The following is an 18,058-nucleotide window of genomic DNA, read 5'->3' as shown; positions in this document are numbered from 1 at the left end:
ATTTTCACAAGGGGTTAAAAGAGAAAAAAAGCCACAAAATGTGTAGAGCAATTTCCCCTGAGTCCGTAAATACCCCACATGTGGACATAAAGCGCCATGTGGGTGCAGGGCAAGCCTCCGAAGGGAAGGAGCGCCATTTGGATTTTGGAGGTTGGATTTGGCTAGAACAGATGATGAATGCCATGTCGCATTTATAGAGCCCTTGTGCTGCCAAAACACTGGAAACCCCCCACAAGTGACCCCATTCTGGAAACTACACCCCTCAAGGAATCTAACAAGGGGTGCAGTGAGGATATGTACCGCTGGATGACGGGCACATATGTGCCGTGAAAGTGAAAAAATGAAAATTTTCAATTTCACGTCACATTTTTCTACATTTGTGCCCGTCACCAGTGGGGTCCATATGCTCACTGCCCCCCTTGTTAGATTCCTTGAGGGGTGTAGTTTCCAGAATGGGGTCACTTGTGGGGGGTTTCCAGTGTTTTGGCAGCACGAGGGCTCTGTAAATGCGACATGGCCCTTGAAATCCATTCCAGTGAAATCTAGCTTCCAAAAGCCAATTGGCGCTCCTTCCCTTTGGAGGCTCGTGCTGCGCCCCCTTGGCACTTTATCGCCACATGTGGGGTATTTCCGTACTCGGGAGAAACTGCACTACATGTTTTGTGTCTTTTTTTTCCTCTTATCCCTTTGTGAAAATGAAAAATTGAAGGCTAGAACAACATTTTAGTGTAAAAAATAAATTTTTCTTTTTTCACGCCATATTGTTCGGAAAATCTGTGAAGCACCTGTGGGGTCCAAATGCTCACCGCACCCCTTGTTACATTCCTTGAGGGGTGTAGTTTTCTAAATGGTGTCCCTTTAGGGGTGTTTTTTAGGTTTTGGCACCCCAGAGCCTCTGCCAACCTGAAGTGGTACAGTCAGAAATGACCAAATATAACGGAGCCATTGAAATGCACTAGGCGCTCCCTTATATCTGAGGCTTGTGGTTGCGTCAAATAGCGCAATAGGGCCACATATGGGGTATTTCTATAAACTGCAGAAACGGGGCAATCAATATTGGGGTGCATTTCTCTGGTAATAGGTTTATAAATATGAAAAATATTGGATTACAATAAAATCTCTGCACGGAAAATTAAAATTTTCAAATTTCTTACACACTTAGCTTTTATTTCTGTGACTCCCCTAAAGGGTTAAAACACTTTCTAGATATGCTTTTGCAGAGTGTGGGGGGTGCAGTTTCTGAAATGGGGTGCTTTGTGGGGCTTTCTAACATACAGGCCCCTCAAATACACTTTAAACCTGAACAGGTCCCTAAAAATATCTGATTTTGAAATTTTACTGAAAATTTGGAAATTTGCTGCTTATGTTTTAAGCTTTCTATTGTCTAAAAAAAATGAAAGATCGTTTAATAAATGCTGCCAACATAAAGTAGACATGTTGCTAATGCTATTTAATATATAATTTATGTGGTATAACCACTTTCTGTATACGCAAAAAAGTTTCAAAGTTGGAAAAATGAATTTTTTTACAATTTTTCACGTTATTTGGGGTTTTTTCATAAAGATTTGTTATGATTATCGACTCCAATTTACCAGAAATGTAAAGTACAATATGTCACGAGAAAACAATCTCAGAATCAGCCGGATAGGTAAAAGCATCCCGAAGTTATTAATGAATAAAGTGACACTGGTCATATTCATAAAATTTGTCTCTGTCATTAAGGCCATTTCAGGCTCTGTCCTTAAGGGGTTAAAATAGCCCTATTGTGAATCCCCTATGGGGTCGGATGGGGTGTAGTTTTTTTGCACCGTGATCTCTAGTCTTTTATTATTAAAGTATTTGTCTAGATCAGAAGTATTGATCACTTTTTATACATTTTTTCAAACATACAATATAATTTTTAAAAAGCAATCCCTGCGTTTTCCCCCCCACTTTTTGTTCATGCCATTCACCGTGCTGGATTGTTTTATTTTGTAAGATCAAATGGTTATGCACACTATGGTATATTATATGTTAATTAACTTTATTATTTTTATGTGTTTTATGTATAAAATGGGAAAGGGGGGGGATTTTCACTTTTATTGGGGGAAGGGCTTTGGGACATTTATTAAAACTTGAAACGCCCGATGTTTCCCCTATCGCTGCACCCTTCCTTGCTGGGATGGGTGCAGTGTGACATCAGTCTGGCCCCCAAGGGGTTAAGGGGGATGCAATACATCCTCCCTTAACCCCTTGGGGGCCAGACTGTAAGCAGCGATCTGTAAAGATGCTGCATACTGTAAGGAGCACAACACCACTCACAATGATGGGTGTTGTGCTCCTGTTTGTGTGTTTTTGTGTGTTTCTCCCTTTTTGTTTTTCAGATATCGGTATCCTGGGGATTACGTCGTATTCCGTGGACTACGTCGATGACCAGCGGTTGTTTTTTTTTTTTTTTATAAAATGGTCAATGAGGGGTGTGGGGGTGTTTTTATTTGAATAAAAAAATAGTTTAACTTGTGTCTTGTCTTTATTTCTTTACTTTATAGACTTAGTAGTGGAAGCCGTCTAATAGACGGAATCCATTAATAAGTTGGGGCCTAGTGTTAGCCGGTATAAAATGGCTAACACTAACCCCCCATTATTACCCCAGTACCCAATGCCACCAGGGGTACAGGGAAGAGTTGGGTGCCAGTGGTCCCGGAGCATCAAAATTGGCGCTCCTGGACCGGGCGGCAGCAGGCTTGTAAGATTTAGGCTGGGGAGGGCCTAAACCAATGGCTCTTCACACCCTGGTGTTACCAGGCTGCTGTCTTTTGGTTTTTAACCCGGCTGGTTATAAAAATAGGGGGGACCCTATGCGTTTTTTTTAAATAAATAAATAATAAAAAAAACGCATAGGGTCCCCCCTATTTTTATAACCAGCCGGGTTAAAAACCAAACGACAGCAGCCTGGTAACACCAGGGTGGGAAGAGCCATTGGTTTAGGCCCTCCCCAGCCTAAATCTTACCAGCCTGCTGCCGCCCGGTCCAGGAGCGCCAATTTTGAAGCTCCGGGACCACTGGCACCCGGCTCTTCCCAGTACCCCTGGTGGCATTGGGTACTGGGGTAATAATAGGGGGTTAGTGTTAGCCATTTTATACCGGCTAACACTAGGCCCCAACTTAGTAATGGATTCCGTCTATTAGACGGCTTCCACTACTAAGTCTATAAAGTAAAGAAATAAAGAGAAGACACAAGTTAAAAAAATTTTTTTATTCAAATAAAAACACTCCCACACCCCTCATTGACCATGTTATTAAAAAAAAAAAAAACAACCACTGGTCATCGACGTAGTCCACGGAATCCAACGTAATCCCAGGATACCGATATCTGAAAAACAAAAAGGGAGAAACACACAAAAAACACACAAACAGAAGCACAACACCCATCATTGTGAGCGGTGTTGTGCACCTTACAGTATGCAGCATCTTTACAGATCGCTGCTTACAGTCTGGCCCCCAAGGGGTTAAGGGAGGATGTATTGCATCCCCCTTAACCCCTTGGGGGCCAGACTGATGTCAGACTGCACCCATCCCAGCAAGAAAGGGGTTAAGTGACCCCCCTTCCTTGCTGGGAGGGGTGCAGTGCTGGGGATGGGGTGGGGAGAGCTCTATACTCACCCCAATGTGTCCTCTTCGCTGGTCCGCAGCACAATGAAGTCACTGTGCTGCGGACCCGCTAATTATATGTGCGCTCAGCCGATCAGCCAATCAGCTGAGCGCACATATAATTCTAAATGTTTCTTCTAATAATGCTATTGTGATAACATAATTAGAAGAAACATTTGATGTTTTAATTAAAGTAAAGTGATGATTAGTACAGAATGCTCTTTTGCCGGCAATATGAATTAACGGCTTATGGAGCTTCCTGTACTAATTAATATTTAATTAATAAAACACATTTTCGTTGAAATAAAATCAGTTTCGTTGTTCAATCATTTAATTCTAACGAATCCATCATTGTGCAATTAAATATACTGTCAAAAAATAAATATATATATAAATATACATTTATTTATATATATATATTTATTTTAACAGTATATTTAATTGCAAAATGATGGATTCGTTAGAATTAAATTATTGAACAACGAAAGGGACTTTATTACAAAGAAAATGTGTTTTATTAATTCAATATATTAACCATGAGAGGCATCGGCATCTGCATACTGCAGAGGATCGCAAACCCCGGTAATAGCAATTCATGTAAACTGTTTCCCTGCTTTCCCAGATGCATCCAGAGGTGTTTGCATCACTTTCTTAAGATTTTATTTGTTATTTTTAGTTGAACCAGATTTCCAAGTAAATGACCGTATGTTTTCAGCCGCATGTCTATTTTTTCCCACGGCCGTAGTTTCATCCGCACATTTACAGCCGCATAAAAAATACAGCCGCACAGTTACATAGTGTGAACCTTGCCCCCACCTGCACAGGTCCCTAAAAATATCTGATTTTGAAATTTTACTGTACTGAAAATTTGGAAAATTGCTGCTAATGTTTTAAGCTTTCTATTGTCTAAAAAAAATAAAATATAGTTTAATAAAAGCTACCAACACAAAGTAGACATGTTGCTAATGCTATTTAATATATAATTTATGTGGCATAACCATTTTCTGCCTGCGGGGGTGGTGGTCGCTGACCGGCACAGTGTGGACCCATGTGTATCAGATACCTGCACGCGGTACATGGGGCAGTGTGGCTTGATCAATTCACATACAGAATTCTGATGTTGTTAATGCAGCCGAGAGGTACAAGTATCAGCCATAGGTGTGAGGTGCAGCACTCTTTTTCTTCCCTGAACCGCATTTTCTGTATAAGCAGAAAGGTTTCAAAGTTGGAAAAATGCATATTTTTTCACAATTTTTCACGCTATTTTGGTGTTTTTCATAAAGATTCGTTATGAGTATCGACTCCATTTTACCAGAAATGTAAAGTACAATATGTCACGAGAAAACAATCTCAGAATCGGCTGGATAGGTAAAAGCATCCCTAAGTTATTAATGAATAAAGTGACACTGGTCATATTCATAAAATTTGTCTCTGTCTTTAAGGCCATTTCAGGCTCTGTCCTTAAGGGGTTAATATATTTATCCTATTTGAATGCCTAATGCTTACAATGTAAAACATATCAACTCCTGGTTATGGTGTTTCAACAACATCAATTAAAACATAGTGCTTGAAAAGAGCGCATTTTTAACAGTGACTTTCCTTTAAGAGAAAATTTAACCCTAATTCCCTACCTTTAAGAGCGACTTTGGTACAGTCCCTTTAAGAGTAACTTTGGTACAGTCCCTTTAAGAGCAACTTTGGTACAGTCCCTTTAACCCTTTGAGGACCAGGCCCAAAATGACCCAGTGGACCTCGCAAATTTTGATCTTTGCACTTTCGTTTTTCCCTCCTCCCCTTCTAAGAGCTCTAGCACTTTCAGTTTTTTATCTACAGGGCCATGTAATGGCTTGTTTGTTACAGAAATAGTTGTACTTTGTAATGGCGTCTTTCATTTTACCATATCATTTATGACGGAATCCCAACTATATTATTTATGAAGATATATATAGGTGAAATTGTAAAAAAATAATGCAATATGGTAACGTTTGGGGGGGTTCCTGTGTCTATGTAATGCACTATATGGTAAAATCGACATTGTGCTATTATTCTATAGGTCAGCCCGAACACAACCATATGCAGGTTTATACAGATTCTCTAATGTTATATATATTTTTTTAATGAAATCCTTTTTTTTGGCAATTAATTATTAATAAAATGGGCCTATTGTGACGCTTATAACAGTTTTATTTTTGCACCTACGGGGCTGTATGGGGTGTTATTTTTTCCGCCATGATCTCTAGTTTTTAATAATTCCATATTTGTGAAGATGGGACGTTATGATCACTTTTTATTAATTTTTTTATATATATAATGTAACATAAAATCTATAATCCGCTCACTTTTTTCCCTCGTGTTCGCAGTTCGCAAAGCCGCTTGTTATATTTTAATAGATCGGACAATTATGCCCGCTACGGTATATTATATGTTTTGTTTATTTATTAATTGTTATATGTTTTATTTATATAATGGGAAATGGGGGTGATTTAGACTTTTATTGGGGGAGGGCAGTTGTGTTAGTTATTTTGGGGCAGTTTTGGGGCAGTGTGTTAGTGATTTTAACTTTTTTTTTTATACATTTTCGGTCCCTTTGGGGGACTTCTACATTGATTACTTTCATTTTACACACTGATCATTGCTATGCCATAGGCATAGCATTGATCAGTGTTATCAGCGCTCTGCTCATTGAGCCTGCCTGTGCAGGCTCAGTGACCAGAGCGCCGATCGGACTGCAAGGAGGCAGGTGAGAGACCTCCGGCGGTCTTCCTGTCACTTACAATTAAACGCCGCGACCACTATCTCGGCTTTTAAGGAGTTAATGTCACGCTGCAGTGTGTCATTAACGGTGAGGTGTCGGCTGCTGACTGCAGCCGGCCCCCATCTGCTATGAAGGGCGCAGATGGGGGACAGACTTCCAGGATGTACCGGTACGTCCCAGGTCGTCTAGGGGTTAAGAGCGACTTGGGTGCAGCCCCTTTAAGAGCGGCTCGGGTACCGTCCCTTTAAGAGCGGCTTTAGTATCGTCCCTTTAAGAGGGACACGGGTACCGTCCCTTTAAGAGAAATTTGGGTGCCGTCATTTTAATAGCGATTTGGGTACCGTCCCTTTAAGAGCGACTCGGGTACCGACCCTTTAAGAGCGACTCGGGTACCGACCCTTTAAGAGCGACTCAGGTACCGTCCCTTTAAGAATGGCTTGGGTACCATCGCTGCTACATGGCTGGCTCAGCTCTTCCATTTTACTAACTGAACTCTGCTACTTATAATGGTAAAAATTATTGCTCGGTTACCATGACAATCTTAGTCATGTCAGTGAGACAAAATTGTTAAGGACCTTCCATCTTCATCATTACATCTTCTATTGGCCAATAGTGGACATGTGACTGTATGGATGTTGTGAGGCATTGACTGACAAGACCTTAGAATTTCTATTGGCTGCTATATTTCAGCTATTTGCATATGTGCTGTGATTGGATGTTAGCGTTTACAGTGTGGCCATTTTTTCCAATGGGCCAATATTTTCTATGGGAAATTAGGGGTCTTTAACCCCTTCGTGCTGCAGCTATTTTGGGCCTTAATGACCAGGCTAATTTTTCAAAATCTGACCTGTCTCACTTTATGCTCTTATAGCTCAGCGATGCTTTAATGTATGCTAGCGATTCTGAGATTTTTTTTCATCACATATGGCACTTTATGTTAGTGGCAAAATTTGGTCACTACTTTGTGTGTTTTTTGTGAAAAACATCAAAATATCATGAAAAAATAAAAAAAATTGCATTTTATGAACTTTGAAATTCTCTGCTTCTAAAAAAAGAAATTCGTAGCACATAAATTAGTTACTAAGTCACATTACCAATATGTCTTCTTTATTCTGGCATAATTTGGTAAACATATTTTACTTTTTTAGGGTGTTATGGGGCTTAGAAATTTATCAGCAAATTATCACATTTTCGTGAAAGTTTCCAAAACTGATTTTTTTTTAGGGACCAGTTCTTTTTTTAAATGAATTTAGAAGTCTGGTATCCTGAAAACCCCCATAAGTGACCCCATTTTGGAAACTACACACCTTAAAGAATTAATCTAGGGGTATAGTTAGAATTTTAACCCTACAGGGGCTGGAGGAAAGTATTCACAATTAGGCAGTAAAAAAATGGAAAATTAAAATTTTCCAATAATATATACGTTTAGATTAAATTTTCTCATTTTCAAAAGGAATATGAGACAAAAAGCACCCCAAAATTTTTAACGCAGGTTCTCTTGAGTACAACGGTACCCCATATGTGGGCGTAAACCAATGTATGGGCACACAGCCTGGCTCAGAAGGAAGGGAGAGCCAATTAGCTTTTCCAATGCAGATTTTGCTGCAGAAGTTTCTGAGCGCCAGGTGCGTTTGCAGTGCCCCTGTAGTGGCCGCAGAGTAAAATCTCCCAATAAGTCACTCCATTTTGGAAAGTACACCCCTCAAAGAATTCATCTTGGTGTGTGGTGACCATTTTGACCTCACAGGTATTACAGGAAAGTATTCAAAAGTAGACAGTAAAAATGAAAAACTAGAATTTTTCCAATAATATGTTCGTTTAGATTGAAATTTCTCAATTTCACGAGGAACAGGAGAGAAATGTCACCCCAATATATGTAACGCAGGTTCTCCTGAGTAGAACAGTACCCCATATGTGGGCATAAACCACTGCATGGGCACACAGCCAGGCTCAGAAGGGAAGGAGCGGCAATTAGCATTTTCAGTGCAGATTTTTCTGAAGAAGTTTCTGAGCACCAGGTGCATTTGCAGAGCCCCTGTAGTGTGAGCAGAATAGATTCCCCCCAAAGTCTCCCCATTTTGGAAAGTTCACCCCTCAAAGAATTCATTTTGGGGTGTGGTGACCATTTTTACCCCACAGGTATTAGAGGAAAGTATTCAAAATTGGCCAGTAAAAATGAAAAACTCGAATTTTTCCAATAATATGTTGGTTTAGTTTGAAATTTCTCAATTTGTCGAGGAACAGGAGAGAAAACGTACCCAAAAATCTGTAACGCAGGTTCTTCTGAGTAAAACGATACCCCATATGTGGGCATAAACCACTGTATGGGCACACAGCAGGGCTCAGAAGGGAAGGAGCGCCAATTTACTGGAACAAAACCGCAGCTAGTAATGGTTATTAGAATACCGCAGTTACTAAAATAAAATAAAAAAAAATGAGATTAGAGGTAATGTGGGGTGGTTACGGACAGTCTTGGGTGGTTATGTGCAACCTGAGGTAGTTACAGGTAATCTGGGGTGGTTACGGACAACATGGGGTGGTCACGGGCAACCAGCTGTGGTTACAGACAATCTGAGGTGGTTACAGGCAACGTGGGGTGGTTATGGGCAACGTGTGGTGGTTATGGGCAACGTGTGGTGGTTACGGGCAACCTGCAGTGCTTACAGACAATCTGAGGTGGTTACAGGCAACGTGGGGTGGTTACGGGCAACGTGTGGTGGTTATGGGCAACGTGTGGTGGTTACAGGCAACCTGCAGTGCTTACAGACAATCTGGGGTGGTTACGGGCAACGTGGGGTGGTTTCGGGCAATGTGGGGTGGTTACGGATAAACTGAAGTGCTTATAGGTAATCTCGGGTGGGTACCTGTAATCTGGCATGGTTACCGCAATCTGGAGGGGGTCATTGGCAATTTGGGGTGGTCAGAGGCAACGTGCGGTGGTCACGGGCAACCTGCTGTGGTTACAGGCAACGTGGGGTGGTTACAGGCAACGTGGGGTTGTTACAGGCAACGTGGGGTGGTTACAGGCAACGTGGGCTGGTTATGGGCAACCTGGTGTGCTTACAGACAATCTGGGGTGGTTACGGGCAACGTGGGGTGGTTTCGGGCAATGTGGGGTGGTTACGGATAAACTGAAGTTCTTATAGGCAATCTGAGGTGGGTACCTGTAATCTGGCATGGGCACCGCAATCTGGAGGGGGTCATTGGCAATTTGGGGTGGTCAGAGGCGCCGTGGCGTGGTCAGAGGTGACGTGTGGTGGTCAAAGGCGACGTGGCGTGGTCAGAGGCGACGTGTGGTGGTCAGAGGCAACGTGCGGTGGTCAGAGGCAAGGTGCGGTGGTCAGAGGCATCGTGGCGTGGTCAGAGGCAACGTGCGGTGGTTACTTGAAAACTGGGGGGGATACATGTAATCTGTCGTGATTACGGGGAACCTGGGGGGATTATGTGCAACCTGGAAGGGTTACAGACAATCTGGGATTGTTACTGATAAGTGCTTATAGGTAATCTGGGGTGGGTACATGTAATTTGGGGTGGTTACGGGCAATGTGCGGTGGTTACAGGCAATGTGCGGTGGTTACAGGCAACGTGCGGTGGTTACAGGCAACGTGCGGTGGTTACGGGCAACGTGTGGTGGTTACGGACAACGTGCGGTTGTTATGGGCAACGTGCGTGGTTACGGGTAATCTGGGGGGGGTTAGGGGTAATTTGGGAGTAAACTGCAATTATTACTATAATAAAAAGTGTGTGTTTTATTTTTTTGTATGTTTGTCACTTTTTGTACTTTATACATTCATTTTCACTGTATTACTATGATTACTGTGATATTTTCTATCACAGTAATCATAGTTCAGTGACAGAGACCAAATTGGTCTCTGTCACTTTAAATTTTCAGAATTGGCATGCGCACTTCACAACCAGTCAGGACGCCGAAGAGGAAGGAGCTCCAGGATCAGGAAACGTATAAGGGGTAGGGGGGTTGACTGGGGGACGGGGGTGACAGGGGGGGTGGGGGGCGACTTGGGGGGTAGGGGGACATCACTTTTTATCCCCTGTCACCAATCATTCATGGTGACAGGGGATAAAAAGTGACGGGATGCACGTGGCACAAGCGATCAGCGGTATATAATATATACCACTGATCGCTTGTACCGGGACCCCACAGGGGGTCCCTGATCACTGCCCCATGCTCTCCGCTACCTCCGGTGGTGGAGAGCATGGGGTTTTCATTCATTTTAACTTTTCCATCACTGTGAACAGACATTAGTCTGTTCACAGCAATGGCGGCGGCCATCTTGGAAATGATGGCCGCCGGGGGAGGGGGGTTAGTGATCGCCCTACTAGGGGGGCTAATCTGAGGTCTGGGGGACACTTATTTCATCTTCCCCCGCCGTAGATTCACAGCGGGGGGAGATGAAAGGTGGCGGCGGCACCGGTAATCCCCTTTACCGACGGCCGCCGCTATAACGTTAATAGCGGCGATCGTCGGTTAGGGGGGGGGGGGGCGGGACGGACCCCACACACTGCCCCAACCCCTCAGCTACCTCCGGTAGCTGGGGGGATGGGGTGGGGGCCGTCCCGGCCCCGCAGCCTTATTCTCTGCCATCGCCGTAAAAAGCTGATGGCAGCAGAATAAGGACCCTTAGTGACCGCCGTAAAAAGCCGTATCGTCGGTCACTAAGGGGTTAACCCCTTAAGGTCAAAGCCAATTTTCGTTTTTGCACTTTTACTTTTTCCACTTTATGTTTAAAAGGCCATAGCACTTGCATTTTTTCACTGAGAGACCCATATAAGCCCTTAATTTTTGCTAAACCAATTGTACTTTGCAATGACAGATTTTATTTTCCCATGAAATATGCTGCGAAACCGGAAAAAAATCATTTGCGCTGTCAAATTGAAAAAAAAAAAACAGAATTTGTTTGGATTTCGGGGATTTCTGCATTTACGCCGTTTGCCCTAGGGTAAAACTGACTAATTATGCATGTTCCTCAAGTCGTTACGATTACCACGATATGTAACATGTATAACTTTAATTTTATCTGATGGCTTTTAAAAAATTCGAACCATTGTTAACAAATATATGTTCCTTAAAATCGCTCTATTCCCATGCTAATAGCGCTTTTTTGCTTTGGTCCTGTGTGAGGTGTAATTTTTTTTATGCAACCAAAAATGCGCAATTTTGCACTTTGGAATTTTTTTGTGCTTACGCCGTTTACTGTGCGGTATCAGGAATGTGATAATTTAATAGATCAGGTGATTACGTGCGTGGCAATACTAAACATGTTTATTTATTTGATTATTTATTTATATTTATAAAATGGGAAAAGGGTGATTTGGACTTTTATTAAGGGAGGGGATTTTTTATTAATAAAAACACTTTTTTACTTTTTTTTTTATACTGTAACTAGAAGTCCCCAGCAAAGATCCATTTGATCGTTGATAGACTGCACTGGCCTGCTGCAGGGATCAGCGTCATCGCGATCGCATCGCGGGGGGGAGATCAATCCCACTAAACACCAGGGATGTGAGGTCTGAAGCACTTCAATGCAGCTGTCAGGTTTGACAGCTGCACTGAAGTGCTTAATTAGCCGGCGCGGCAACGGGACCCGAGCCGGCTAGTAGAGACGCTCCCTGGCTGCAGATATCAGCCGGGAGCTGCGTTGTTCCCGGCGGGACCCCTCTCTGAACTCCCCCCGCAGTACCATGACGTACCAGGTACGTCATAGGTCGCTAAGGGGTTAACCCCTTCGTGACCAGGGTCATTGGTGCCAAGGTCAAATTGAAGCAATGTTCCTGCTCACCTTCTAAGAGCCATAAGGTTTTGATTAGGGATGAGTGAAATTTTGAAACGTTTGGTTCGGTTTGATCTGGCGAACTTTCGTGAAGTTCAGATCCGCACAAAACGAACCTTGCTAAAACGGCTGAATAATTACAGCTACAATAGTGGGAGTCTGATAGGGTATAGTTTCGTTTAGTTTCAGTTGCTATTACAATGAAAAAAGTGGAAAAATTCAAAGTGCAAAAATAGTGAATAAAAATAGTGATCAAAAAATAAAAAATAATAATGAAAAAAAAAGTTAAGGAGGAGGCGGCAGCACTTAATTGCACCCATTACAGTATAGTTGAGAAGAGACAAGTTGAGGAGCAGGAGGAGGCAGCACTGGATTGCACCCAGGCCAGTATAGTTGAGAAGAGACAAGTTGAAGAGCAGGAGGAGGAGGAAGCACTTGATTGCACCCAGGCCAGTATTGTTGAGAACAGAAAAGTTGAGGAGCAGGAGGAGGAGGCAGCACTTGATTGCACCCAGGCCAGTATAGTTGAGAAGAGACAAATTGAGGAGGAGGAGGTAGCACTTGATTGCACCCAGGCCAGTATAAATGAGAAGTAATAAAAAAATGGATTGTCCACCGCTCCAGTTGAATAAAAGTTGAATCTTTATTTCACATCTTTAAAATGGATGACAAACAATAAAAACATGCGCCGACTCCTTTCAGGATGTAGTCCCTTAATCATGGCACTATTAAGGGCCTACATCCTGAAACGCGTTGGCGCATGTTTTTATTGTTTTGTTATCCATTTTAAAGATGTGTAATAAAGATTCAACTTTTATTCAACTGGAGCAGTGGACAATCTATTATCTTATGACTCCTGCTTCAAACCTGTTGGCACCAGGTGTTTTCATCTACCTGCTCCTTCCCAGGATACCGCCACACAAACAGAGGACTAAGCACAAGATACAAGGGTGAGCTGACTGCAACCTGCTTTCTACTTTTAGCCATTGTTGAGAAGAGACAAATTGAGGAGCAGGAGGAGGAGACAGCACTTGATTGCACCCAGGCCAGTATTGTTGAGAAAAGACAAGTTGAGGAGCAGGAGGCAGCGCTTGATTGTTCCCAGGCCAGTATTGTTGAGAACAGAAAATTTGAGGAGGCAGCTTCAACAGCTCTTGATTGCATCCAGTATGTTTCCAAATAGACAATTGACGGTGGGGGCATTAGTAGGAGCAGTATTCTTTTAGACCCAGAAGGGCCTAGTACAGAGAACTGAAGTTGGAAGCTAAGAATATACACGCTTGTAAAAATCATTTTTTATACATGACAAAATGTTGATGTAGAGTTCAGCACAGGACAGTCAACGTAAAAAAAAAACCCTCTAACATTACAGCTAGTCTAGTAGGATACGGATACGGTTAAATAGATAAACTCACACACAGAATCCATGAGGTGAAGAAAGGACATTTGAAAAGGCACAGATTCAAGAAGGCTTTACGCCAGTTCCATTATCCAAAAATATGTGTCCAATTTTCATGAAATAGAAACCTCACTGGCACTTGCTTTACAAATTAAGGCAACTACTCTGGTGTCAAACCTGTTGAATCTGGGCCTATATCTTTGTTACACCAGTTTGATGTGCTAACCGAGTGTAGCGCCCAACCCAATGGATGTATGCTTTTGTGTTTTTTTTTAGTACTGTCACCAGCTGGCTTAAAGGACAAGTCCGGGCAATTTAGACGTTTCTGGGTCAAGTAAGGGCACAGAAAGTTATTGATTGCCTGGACTTATCTTTTAAAGTGGGTAGGAAAAAAATCCCTGATGGGGTATGGAAGTGACCTCCCACCCTCGCTTTGGTCACCCCAAAAAAACCTCACCCTTACAGTAAGTTCACATCTGATTGCGGGTCTGGTGAGTAAAATCCACAGGGCATTTTTATACCGTTCACCAAATGGCATTCAGTACAATGGTGTCGTCCGGACATACGCAGTTCTCCGCTGAACTGAGTATTTGCGTCCAGCCCCATAGTACTGAAGGTGGCATAAAATCAGCCAACAATGCGCTGTGGATTTTAGGCAGCAGAGAACCCCAAAAAAGCATCCCATTGTAAAGGCACCTGTAAATAAGGCAAGATAACCTGCCTTTCAGCAACTGTTTAACTAACTGTGGAGGTTTTTTATGTCACAGTTGAAGGACAGCAGCCTCCGTGATATATACCCCATAGACAGCCTTATTCCACGCGTGACTGCATGAGAGGCGTAAAATAATTTGCACAGAGAAGAACCTCATCGGGATTTGCGGTGCAAGATTTTACTACTCTCATGATATCAACAAAATACCTCAAGAACAGTTAGTACCCACTCACAAAAAGGTGAGTAGTGTTCCTTGGCACGGGTGCCAGGGATAGAACCCCACGGCTATAGTTCACAAAAGGTGAAATTCCCACTTTTTGAAGCATAGTCATGGGGATTATTTTAGAGATGGTACTGTTCTTGTGGTATGGATTGGACGGTGCACCGGTGTGAGGCATTAAGCTGGTGTCGAGACGTTAAATGGCCAACACACCATGGGCATTACATTTGAAGCTGGGGATCTGTTTATTCAAATGTAGCCAAATTAAGTAGGGGATTTTTAAGGTGATTTTTTTAAATTTAGGGTCTAAAGGGGGAACATTACCTAATAAGTTAAATTACGGATTTTTACGTTGGGCACATATTTAGGATATTAACCCCTTCTGGACCGGGCTAATTTTCGTTTTTATGTTTTCGTTTTGTGTTTTGTGTTCTTAAAAGGCCATAGCAGTTGCATGAGCCCTTATTTTTTGCATCACTAATTGTTCTTTGCAATGAGAGGCTGAATTTTTGCATACAATATGCTGCGAAACTGGGAAAAAAAATATATGCTCTGTGAAATTGGGGGGGGGGGGATTTGTTTTTACGCCGTGTCTCCTATGGAAAAACTGACATGTTATATATGTTCCTCAAGTCGGTACGATTAAACTGATATGCAACTTGCATAACTTTTATTTTATTTGATGGCTTGTAAAAAATTCAAGCCATTGTTAACAAATATATGTTCCTTAAAATCTCTCTATTATCATGCTTATAGCGCTTTTATTTTTTGGTCTATGGGGCTGTGTGAGGTGTAATTTTTTGCGCCATGGTGTGTACTTTCTATCGGTACCTTGATTGCGCATATACGACTTTTTAATCGCTTTTTATTACTATTTTTCGGGATTTGATGCAACCAAAAATGCACAATTTTGCTCTTTTTCGCGCTTATGCTGTTTACCGTGCGAGATGAGGAATGTGATAAATTAATAGTTCGGGCGATTACGCATGAGGCGATACCAAACATGTTTGTTTATTTATTTTTATTTATAACATGGGAAAAGGTGGTTGATTTAAACTTTTATTAGGGGAGGGGATTATTTGTTTAATATTCAACTTTTTTTTTTTACACATATACTAGAAGCCCCCCTGGGGGACTTCTAGTATAAGCACACTGATCTCTCATAGAGATCTATGCTGTATATTTATACTGCATATGTCGATGAGATCAGTGTTGTATTGCTTTTGGCTGCTGCAGCCAAAAGCAATAGAATGCCGAGCCGGGATCAGCGCCATTATAGAGAAGACCCCGGCCGGCACCAGATGCGGAGATCATTCCTCCTTGACAACGCAATGGGGGGGGCGATCTCCCCACTAGACCACCAGGGATGGCTGACAGCAAGTCTTCAGATGCAGCTGTCAACTTTGACAGCTGCATCTGAAGACTTAAATAGCAGGCACAGCAAATGGACCGTGCCTGCTAATTGCTACGTTCCGCCCCTCTCTGAACTACATCACCTGCGCGAGGACGTACAGTTACGCCCTCATACGGGAAGGGGTTAAGGACAGTTTCTTGGACACACAGATTGCCATGCTAGTTATTCACATCAGGCAGGGGGGTGGAATAATGTGATCCAGGCACGATTCGTCTTCACAAAAGTCAGCATCTCACACTGTAGAAGGGAGCCTCGTTCTTTGCGGTGTTACGATGTTACCAGCCACACAGAACACCCTCTCTGATGCCACACTACTGGCTGGGCAGCACAGCAGACCCAAATAAAACAGTTGAGGCCAAATGTCCAGTTACTCTGCCCAGTACTGCACGGGTCGGTGACTCTTTGAGGCAGGGTACAATCCAGGTAGGCAGTGACCTGGTGGGAGAGCTCATGCTGGTCCAAGCCATGATTCCAGTGTTGGGTCCCCTCTTTAGAAGCTGGCTGCAAAAAATCGCTCATCAGGGATTGTAGGCTGTAGCGATTTCTAACGCCTCCACTAGTGGTGGTGGGAGTGGAGCGCGCTGGTCCCCCCGAGAGGATGTCGGGGACCTTGCTGGTCTCGCCGGTAAGTTCAGACCAACTGACTGGTCAGTAGGTCCTGGTAGTACATCAGTTTTGCCTCCCTCTGTGACAGCGGAAAAAATTCAGCCATTTTGCAGCAGAAGCGAGGGTCCACCAGGATGGGCAGCCAGTATGGGTCCCTCTGGCGGATGTCCACAATCCGTCTGTCATTACGGAGACAATCCCGCAGGCACCTTGCCATCTGCACCAAGGACAATGAGCGCCTCTCCACTGTCCTCGGTATAGTTCCATGGTCTGCTGGGGTCTTCTTCCTCTTCCTCTACCACCTCATCCTCCATCTCCTCCTGTGATCTAGAGGCAGAGAAGCCAGGTGGCGGTGTGTGGAATGGCTGGGTGTAGACATCTTCCTCCTTCTCCTCCTCCTCACCCTCCATCTGCACTTTATCCAGCTCTGGGCTCAAGGTGATGTTCAGCCTTGGAGTGGTGACCTGGGAACCCTCGCAGATGATGTTGTTCAGCGCACTTTCCAGAACATGGAGGAGTGGGATGATGTCGTTGATCCCATAGTCCTGCCTGCTCACAAAGAGAGTCGCGTCCTCAAAAGGGATCAACAATTGGCAGACTTCCCGCAATAACTTCCAGTGTGTCACTCGGAAGTTGCAGTGTGGCATGAAGCTGCCTGATTGCCCCATGAGGTAGTCTGTAATGGCTGACCTTTGTTCGTACAGGTGGTCCAGCATATGGAGGGCAGAATTCCAGCGTGTTGGCATGTCGCAGATTAGCCGATGTTGGGGCATACTGTGCTGTCTCTTGATTCTGAGCAGGGTGTTCCTTGCAGTGTAGGAGTGGCTGAAATGTTAGCACAGTCTGCCTGACATCCTCATAAGGTCTTGTAGAGCAGGAAATGATTGGAGAAATCTGTGCACTATGAGCTTTATACCATGAGTCATACAAGGTGTATGACTCGGCCCTCCCCGCTGTACTGCAGAGACAATGTTCCTCCCATTGTCCGCTACAACACGTCCCACCGTTAGTCGATGTGGGGTCAGGCATTCAACTGTCTCCTCCCTGATGGTCCGTAGGAGCTCCTGCCCACTGTGGCTCCGTTCACCCAGACTCACCAAATGGAGGACAGCCTGAGAGAGCCGGGCCTGACATCGGTGGTAAAACACTGGGGCAAGTTGGACTGCAGTGGTGGTGGAGGCAGAACTTCTGCTTCCCACTGCTGGCCCCCTAAAGCCCTGTAGAGGTGCCAGTGGCAAGAATGGGCCAACTTCCTAATGATCTTCTGGGAGGATGTTGACCCAATGGGCAGTAACGGACATGTGCTGCCCTTGCCCATAATTAGAGGACCAGACATCAGCACTCAGGTGCACTGTCTTGGACACCGAGAGTCCCAATGAGTCGCCAACCTTTTTCTTCACGTAATTGTGCAGTGATGGGACAGCTTTGCCAGAGATGTAGTGGCGGCTGGGGACTCGCCATCTGGCGTGCGCACACGCCATTAAATCCCTGAAAGGCTGGGAGTCCACAAGGTTGAATGGCGGGGACTGAAGC

Source organism: Dendropsophus ebraccatus, chromosome 2, assembly GCF_027789765.1.
Source record: "Dendropsophus ebraccatus isolate aDenEbr1 chromosome 2, aDenEbr1.pat, whole genome shotgun sequence".
Taxonomy (NCBI): Eukaryota; Metazoa; Chordata; class Amphibia; order Anura; family Hylidae; genus Dendropsophus; species Dendropsophus ebraccatus.
Note: the sequence above shows the minus strand (reverse complement) of the source record.